Here is an 8,062-nt window from a genome sequence, read left to right as displayed (position 1 = left end):
CTTTAATTTCTGACATCTGATACAAGCAGATGAGATTCAGAATATTAAACTGATTGGAATCAATAGAATAAATGGTAAATTATTCATTTACTGCCTATTTGAAGCATAAAGCAAGAATTTAATTCTAAATAAATTATATATATCTCGTTTTATAAATTAAATTACTTTTACTTTATTATTAATTTAATTAAATTGAACTAGTCCTTCGTTATGTGAGAATAATTACAATATAACATATATTATTATACATTATGTCATATCAGAAAAAATTGTAATTAACCGATAACTCACCGATAATACTCTTATTTAGCACCTGTAATAATCAATTTTATTGCATTTATATAACATTAATATAAGTAAGCCCAAATCTTGTTCGGTTTCTGCTGTCAATTTGCCATCAGATTGCGTGCGCAGATCCTGCTCGATTTCTGCCGACAATCTGTTGTCAGATTATGTTTACAGATTCTGCTCGGTTTTTGCCGCCAATCGAGCGTCAAGTCATGTTAACAGATCCTGCTGGATTTCTGCTACCAATCTGCTGTCAGATTCTGTGAGCAGGCTCTGTCAGCAGAATATAAGTTGAATGAGGACGCAGTTGATGTCAGTCTGCTGATATACTTTGATTAAATCTGTTACCAGTCTGCCGACATACTGCTAACATTTTGCTTACGGGGAAGTTATTAGCAAAGAAAGTATGTTAAGAAAGTTATTTGCAAAGAAATGAAAAGTATATTAATATAATAAATCTCTCAGAAAATGAAATATATAAAAATTTAGAAATATCAAAATAATAATTTTTTAAGGTAATTATTTTTCAAGGTTATTGAAAGTGTACATATTATACACACAGCTTAATATTTTTGTTTTTTTTTGTTTATTAATCTAAACTGTTTCTTTGTAAGTATAGAATCATAGTTTTGTCATTAAAAGAATTGGAAGATTTTATTTTTTGACAGCGTGACATTGCTCGTTCATGAACATGTCATTGTTTATAAGGTCGTAAACGTTAGGTGTCACAAAACACTAGAAGTCACTGCGAGGTCAAGCAAACAAAAGTTTAATTTGGTGCATTTAAGATGGGTGAACCTTGATAGCCGTCTGTTCCTAAAACGGTTACCTCATATTTGTTTCCAAATGTATGTATATGGTTGTTCCATTTAAATATATGAGCACTCTCTTTGCATGTATATAGGCCGTGTTCCGAAATTACTGCCAGTACTGCAAATTCTATAGTGCACGTTACGTATATTATATATTTTCCGTGCTGGCAGTAAACTGGCAGCAATTTCGGAACACGGCCATAATCGCATCGATTGTAACCACAGACATCTATATGTTACTAGACTGCTAACTTCTTGTGTATAAGACGCACAGACTTCTATATATTACTAGGCTGCTAATTCCCTAAATTTTATTTATATAAAATGTCCTCGCATTTTATGTACTAACGTGACCTTTTCTGCGCAAGCGTCAAAATGAAATATCAATTTTCATTTATTTTGTATTTTAATCTTTTTTCTTATAATTTTGTGGCACTCGCAAAAAAAAAAATGGGATAGAAATGTGCAATTATTGGGTGTCAAAGCACAATTAATGAAAAAGAATAGAATAAAATTTCTTTTTTTAAGTAAGTATTATATTTTGAATACCCCAGTTCACAGTAATAATAATTAAAATAATACATACATATATATGTATGTATATAAGTTCTTTTATATATTATTTTTATAATTATTTTTTTTATTATTAAATATTTATAAATAAATACATAATAAATAAATTAAATAAAATAAATAAAAAACATTTTATAAATATATAAAACATTTCATGTTACAGTATATATTGAACAATATTTTTTCATTTTTTAGAATTTATGTACATAATATATAAGAATATTAATAATTACATATAACACAATTTATATATAACATTTTATACATACATATGTACATACATATGTTTAAAATGTTATATATAAATTGTGTTATATATGTAATTATTAATATTAAATATTAATATTCTTATATATTATGTACATAAATTCTAAAAAATAAAAAAATATTGTTCGATATATACTGTAACATGAAATTTTTTATAGATTTATAAAATGTTTTTATTTAATTTATTTATTATGTATTTATTTATTATGTATTATAATTTATCACATTTTTTAAAAATATTTAATAATAAAAAAAATAATTATAAAAATAATATATAAACGAACTTATATACATACATATATATGTATGTATATATGTATTATTTTAATTATTATCAACTGGGGTATTCAAAATATAATACTTACTTAAAAAAAGAAATTTTATTCTTTTCTTTTCCATTAATTGTGCTTTGACACCCAATAATTGCACATTTGTATCCCTTTTTTTTTCGTATTTTTTGCGAGTGTCACAAAATCATAAGAAAAAAGATTAAAATACAAAATAAATGAAAATTGATATTTTATTTTGATGCATGCGCAGAAAAGGTCACGTTAGTGCATAAAAAGCGAGGATATTTTATATAAGCAAAATTTAGGGAGTTAGCAGTCTAGTAATATATAAACGTTTGTGATTGTAACGTTAAGATATATGTTCATGGTGTCGCTCGTCGCTCATATTCAACGACAAACGAGTCACGTGATTTCAAATGTCTCTGATTTGAACTGTCGCTCGTGTAAATAGAGCAACGATAAATTTTTATTATTATATTGATTTTGTTATGCAAAATAAATATTCCAAAATGTCGTATCAGGAAAAATGTTATAAATGGATTTGTCAACTTGCCGCGATTAGTTACAATAAAAATGAAGAGGAACGACGGCGAAAAAAATTAATAGCAGCTGTATGCATTAATGAATGTTTAAATGTAAAAAAAATATAAAAAGAAGAGATTTTGGATTGATCCATTATTTGAAAGACGACATGAATATGGATTTTATTATGCATCTGTGCCAAGACTAACACCAGAAAAGTTCCGGAATTATTATCGTGTGACAGCTACGCAATTCGAGGAATTATTAAACTTAGTGGCACCTATAATCACTAAACAAACTGTGATTAGAGAACCACTATCTCCTGCAGAGCGATTATCCATAATGTTGAGGTTTGTTTGTCCTTAGTAAAAAAATTATATTATTAAATTTTAATTATACCATTAAATTATTTAATTATAATATTAAATATTATTTTATTTAATTATTTAATTATATTATTAAATATTGATTATGTTATTATATTATTTAATTATATTTAGATATTCATCAACTGGTGATTCGATGCATTCGATGATTCGTATCATTATCTCGTTGAAGAATCGACAATAAACCATGTTATAAGTGAAACATGCGATGCTATTTAGGACTCTATTTGTCAGGAAGTAATTCCACCATCAAAAACTGTAGAAGAGTGGCTACACATTGCTAAACAATTTGAGGAGAAATGGAATTTCAATATCATTGCATAGAAGCAATTGACGACAAACATGTTATTATTGAGGTAATATTACTAAAGATTACAAGTTTGATGCCTAAATAATCATTCTTCTTCGAGTGTCCACCTAATGCAGGATCATCTTATTATAATTATAAGAATAATTATAATATTGCTCCTCGGAATCTCTGTGATGCACAATATATGTTCACGTTCGTCGATATAGGAGCTTATGGTCGCCGCAGTGACGGTGATATTTTCAGAGATTCAAAAATGGGTTTAAAATTCAATTCGAAGAAAATGAACGTACCTGCACCAGAATTTCTTAGTCCAGATGGATTTTCTTTACCATATGTTCTGGTGGGCGACAAAGCTTTTCAATTGACGGATTATCTGCTTCGGCCTTATCCAGGAAAAGGAAATTTAAATGACGAGCGAAATATTTTTAACTATCGATTGAGTCGAGCCAGAAGAACAATTGAGAATACATTTGGTATCCTAGTCAACCAATAGAGAATTTTTAAGCGACCAATTAATTGCAGTATAGAAAAAACAATTTCAATTATTAAAGCTACAGTATGCCTCCATATTTCATCATTGTTAATTTTTTCGTTGTTGTTTTCTGTTAAAGTTTCTTCTGTTTCTTACAATTAGTTAATCGTTTATCATTTTTGACTAATAAAATGGAATGATTAATAAGATTTAATTTTGTTCTTTAAGTATATTATACGTTAGGTTCATTATTTGCTGAATGGCATCTAACTGATTGGTTCGACTCATCTGTCTCAACCTGCATCCAATAACTGCTAAAGTTGAATCAATGTCATCAAACTTTGGTGCTGGCGGTAATATAAATAGGGTTGATGGTTGACTCAGCGAATCGACAATTCTTTCCAGTGCATTGGACTGCTGTTCCGAGCTCTTCTTTCTTTTAATTGGCATACCTGAAATTTATTATTATTATTTATTATTATTATTATTTTATTATTATTATTTATTATTATTATTAGTTTTTTGCTTTTTGCTTTTTGCTTTTCTGACAAATGTGAGTGCGCCCTTATTCCTATACTTTATGGATGCGATCGGGAAGACGCTCTGGACGTTTGATTGACCAATCAAACGTCCCAGGAGTAAAGATTTCTGTAACCTAATTGGTCATTCAAACACTTTAAAGTATTCAGAGCGTCTTCCTGACCGCATTTTGTTTAAGACAAGTATTAATGTAAGTTAATTACCTGCTACTTCTGACTCTGATTGATCGTTGTCATCGCCAGTTGCATCACTATTATTTATTGACTCGCTATTGGACATATCACCATCAAGATCAATATTAGAAGCTTTTCCTCTAGAAATATAAAAACTACACGTCGAAAGTGTTCGAAAACATATATAATCAAAATATATAATTTAATTTTTACTTTTTGATAAGGCATAAGACACGCTGAAATTCCATGGAATTATAATGATGCCATTTTTTTGTAGGGGGAACTCTAGCCGATTTATTGGGCTGATTTTCGGAATGTATTATCCGTCGGTAGGCGTCATGTAAATTTTTAAATTTCTTTTTGGCTTCTTCCCCGCTAAGTTTATCTGTAAAAGAAATTTTCATTTAAATATTTCAATCACAAATGTTTATACTGTTTTTTAACCTTCCAATATTTCAGACACTTCATCCCAAATTTTTTTTTCAGCCGTTGGCATCGCTGCTCTAATGGAATTGTAAAATCCCAAAGGGATCTTCTTTCTTGAACGGATAAAATTAGTAATTCTTCGTCGTCGTAATTCAATCGACTTTACGTTGGCTCTCCGATTATTTTTTTTATTGAATGATCTATTTTCATTTTCCCCCTGTGAGGTTTCTTTATTTGATGCCGAATATTTTAATAGTTCCTAAAATCAATTTTATTAGAAAATACAGATTTATTACTGCAGGATTTATTACTTTTAGGATTTCAATCAAAGTTTCTATTTACCTGGATTGTTTTCATGAACCGGCAAGACAATTTCTTCGTTGTCGACAAGGCTTCGTCGAATAATGTGATTATTATCTACATATAATAATATAAATTTTAATAGAATACTATATTCTTTTTAATGATGAAACAAATATTAAATATATATATATATACACACATATATTGCACCTGTTACTGGATAGAAGTAAAAATTATTATCAATAAACAACCAGGGAAAAGCTTCCGCATAACCATGAGACGGAATGTTCTTTTCATTAATAATTGTTTCACATATTCCACAAGTATGTACAATAGCTATCTGAAAATTCTATGAAATTATCGCAATTTCAACAATCTTTACTCTTCTGTATATCATCACATTAACCTTAGTTATATAATAAAATATAAATAAATAAAATAATCCATAATCAAAAGTACATAAATAAAAAAAATAAAAAATGTATATATTTATTAAAAATATATATGTTTACTAATAAAAGTTATATATTCACACGCACACACACACACACACACACACACATTATTTATGAAAATAAGTAATAATTAATAAATTAATAAATAATAATTAATAAATTAATAACTAAACTAAATCATTAATAATTAATAAATATAAAAAAATCTGTATTTATTTATTTATTTATAGTACTTACATCTTGCAGTTCCATATTCAAACTCATTTTCACAAATTATTGCACGAAAAAATGTCGCTAAAAGTTGGATTGAATTTAACTTTTTAGCGGTATCGCTAGCGACAAAAACAGCAAACAAAATGGAGGAAAATTTGGTCACCTGACCACTCATCGCTGCGACAAGCGACACCATGAAATTATACCTTTAAACAATTAAACCGAATATATTTATTTATTTATTTTTTTCGTACATTATTCGATATACATTTTAATATTGTTTTTACATTGCAATCACATTGTGTATTAAGGTTAAACCATTAATGTTTCTCTGTGCTTTAGTGAAACTTCTAACCTAAAGCTATATGATAATTTGCACTTCATTAAATTTAATTGTAATCATACATAATTCATACATATTGTTATTAGGAAAATTATTTAAATTATCTCTTTTTCTTTCTCTCTCTCTCTCTCTCTCTCTCTCTCTGTCTCTGTCCGTCGCACACACACACACATACGTTGTTAAGCTTATATATTTTACTTATTATTTTTTTTCTTTTTCGAAAAGTTTTATTTTCAATTATTTCTTTCTTTCCCTATTTGTCTATATTTTTGTCATCTGTTATGTTTAAACTCTTTTCCATTTTTACATGAAATATTATTTTGCATGCGCCATTAAGTTGTTTTTATGTAATTCTTGCACAAACGAATAAATAATTCAACGTACATCCATATTCTATGATCAAAATCATACGGATATATTCGAAAACTAATTATTCGTTTAAACAGCATGACATTATAATACAGTCAAATAATTATCGTTGTTACATTTTCATCAAAGCAGAACCGCAAAGATCTATATAATCGTAAATAAAAATATGTTCGAGCTATAATCCAATATTCTCTTCGCATATTGTAACGGTGTAATTATAGTTGTAAAAAATGGAATTGTGTGTTTTGATGATTGCATTATATCGTGAAATATATGTAGAGATATTTTGTTAATAATATATGTATCAAAATATATGTATTTAATAATGCAATAATTATTACTTGCTAATACATATAACTCATATATTTATATTAATGTGTAACACATTTATGATGTAATGTAGTGGATAATAATATAGTACAAATTATAATTTTAATATAATATAAAATTATTAATGTTCTATGTAATAAAATACTTTATGTATAATTAATATTATAAAATACTATACATATAATTAATATTTAAATATGTTTGTATATAAATGTAAATTAGTGCGTTATATTAATATATATTTTTAATATTTTAAATGGTGTAAAAATTATTCTTTATAAATGTGTTTTATTAATGTACTATTAATGTTCAATTTAATAATAAATTATGTGGCACAATTCCTGGAGCATGCTATCTCTATAATATTTCTATTCTACATTATGAATAAAAAACCTTTCTCAATTTAAATTTAAAACTCTGCTTCGTTATAAGAAAGATACGATTATTAATTTGATCGATTTGAGGAATTTCCTGTTGTTTTTATTCATAAATCCAAATAAATTTGAAAGAACTTGTGAACAAAAATCTAATAAATAATATTTATTTATTAGATTTATTAGATTTATATTCTGCTATATACGATACTGTAATATTATACTCTAGTGTGAATAAGTTACGTTTTTTCGTTAACTTGTTCAAAGACAATTTACCGATACAATCTCGGAATATAGTTTATAAAATTTTATTTGAATGTATATTGTAAATTATAAAAATTCCCAAATTTTTGATGAAGGAATATACTACTTTTAAACGGTATAAAAAAATTCAAATATATATATTTATAGATATTTTTGTATTCTACGCGAGACGGTGGCCTCTTTTGCTTTAGACTGGCGCGAAATAGACGGGCCTGCTTTCTTACGGCGCTCGGCCGCTAGCACGTATTTGGAGTGGGAAAAACGGCACCGTGCTTTGTTATTACATACCGTTTCTCGATCAAAACATCTGTTAACGACCTCAGAAGTTGTGTGTTTATGACATACGTGTTTA

General features: G+C 27.2%; 2 pseudogenes across 2 annotated transcripts; one reads left to right on the top strand and one right to left on the bottom strand.

The window, feature by feature from the left end:
* Positions 1-2,504: 2,504 nt before the first annotated feature.
* On the top strand, positions 2,505-4,017 carry LOC145961748 (uncharacterized; annotated as a pseudogene). The gene is made up of 2 exons (XR_014435696.1): positions 2,505-3,102; positions 3,253-4,017. The product of XR_014435696.1 is annotated as an uncharacterized LOC145961748 (transcript).
* Positions 4,010-5,592, bottom strand: LOC145961758 (uncharacterized; annotated as a pseudogene). The gene is made up of 6 exons (XR_014435697.1): positions 5,562-5,592; positions 5,402-5,476; positions 5,078-5,318; positions 4,847-5,018; positions 4,664-4,773; positions 4,010-4,372 (listed from the first exon to the last, which is right to left on the bottom strand). The product of XR_014435697.1 is annotated as an uncharacterized LOC145961758 (transcript).
* Between the last annotated feature and the right edge of the window lie 2,470 nt (positions 5,593-8,062).

Source organism: Camponotus vicinus, unplaced genomic scaffold, assembly GCF_025532165.1.
Source record: "Camponotus vicinus isolate PSW18456_S1 unplaced genomic scaffold, iyCamVici1.0 SCAF_11, whole genome shotgun sequence".
In the NCBI taxonomy this organism is placed as follows: Eukaryota; Metazoa; Arthropoda; class Insecta; order Hymenoptera; family Formicidae; genus Camponotus; species Camponotus vicinus.
This window is presented reverse-complemented; position numbering and strand designations above follow the sequence as displayed.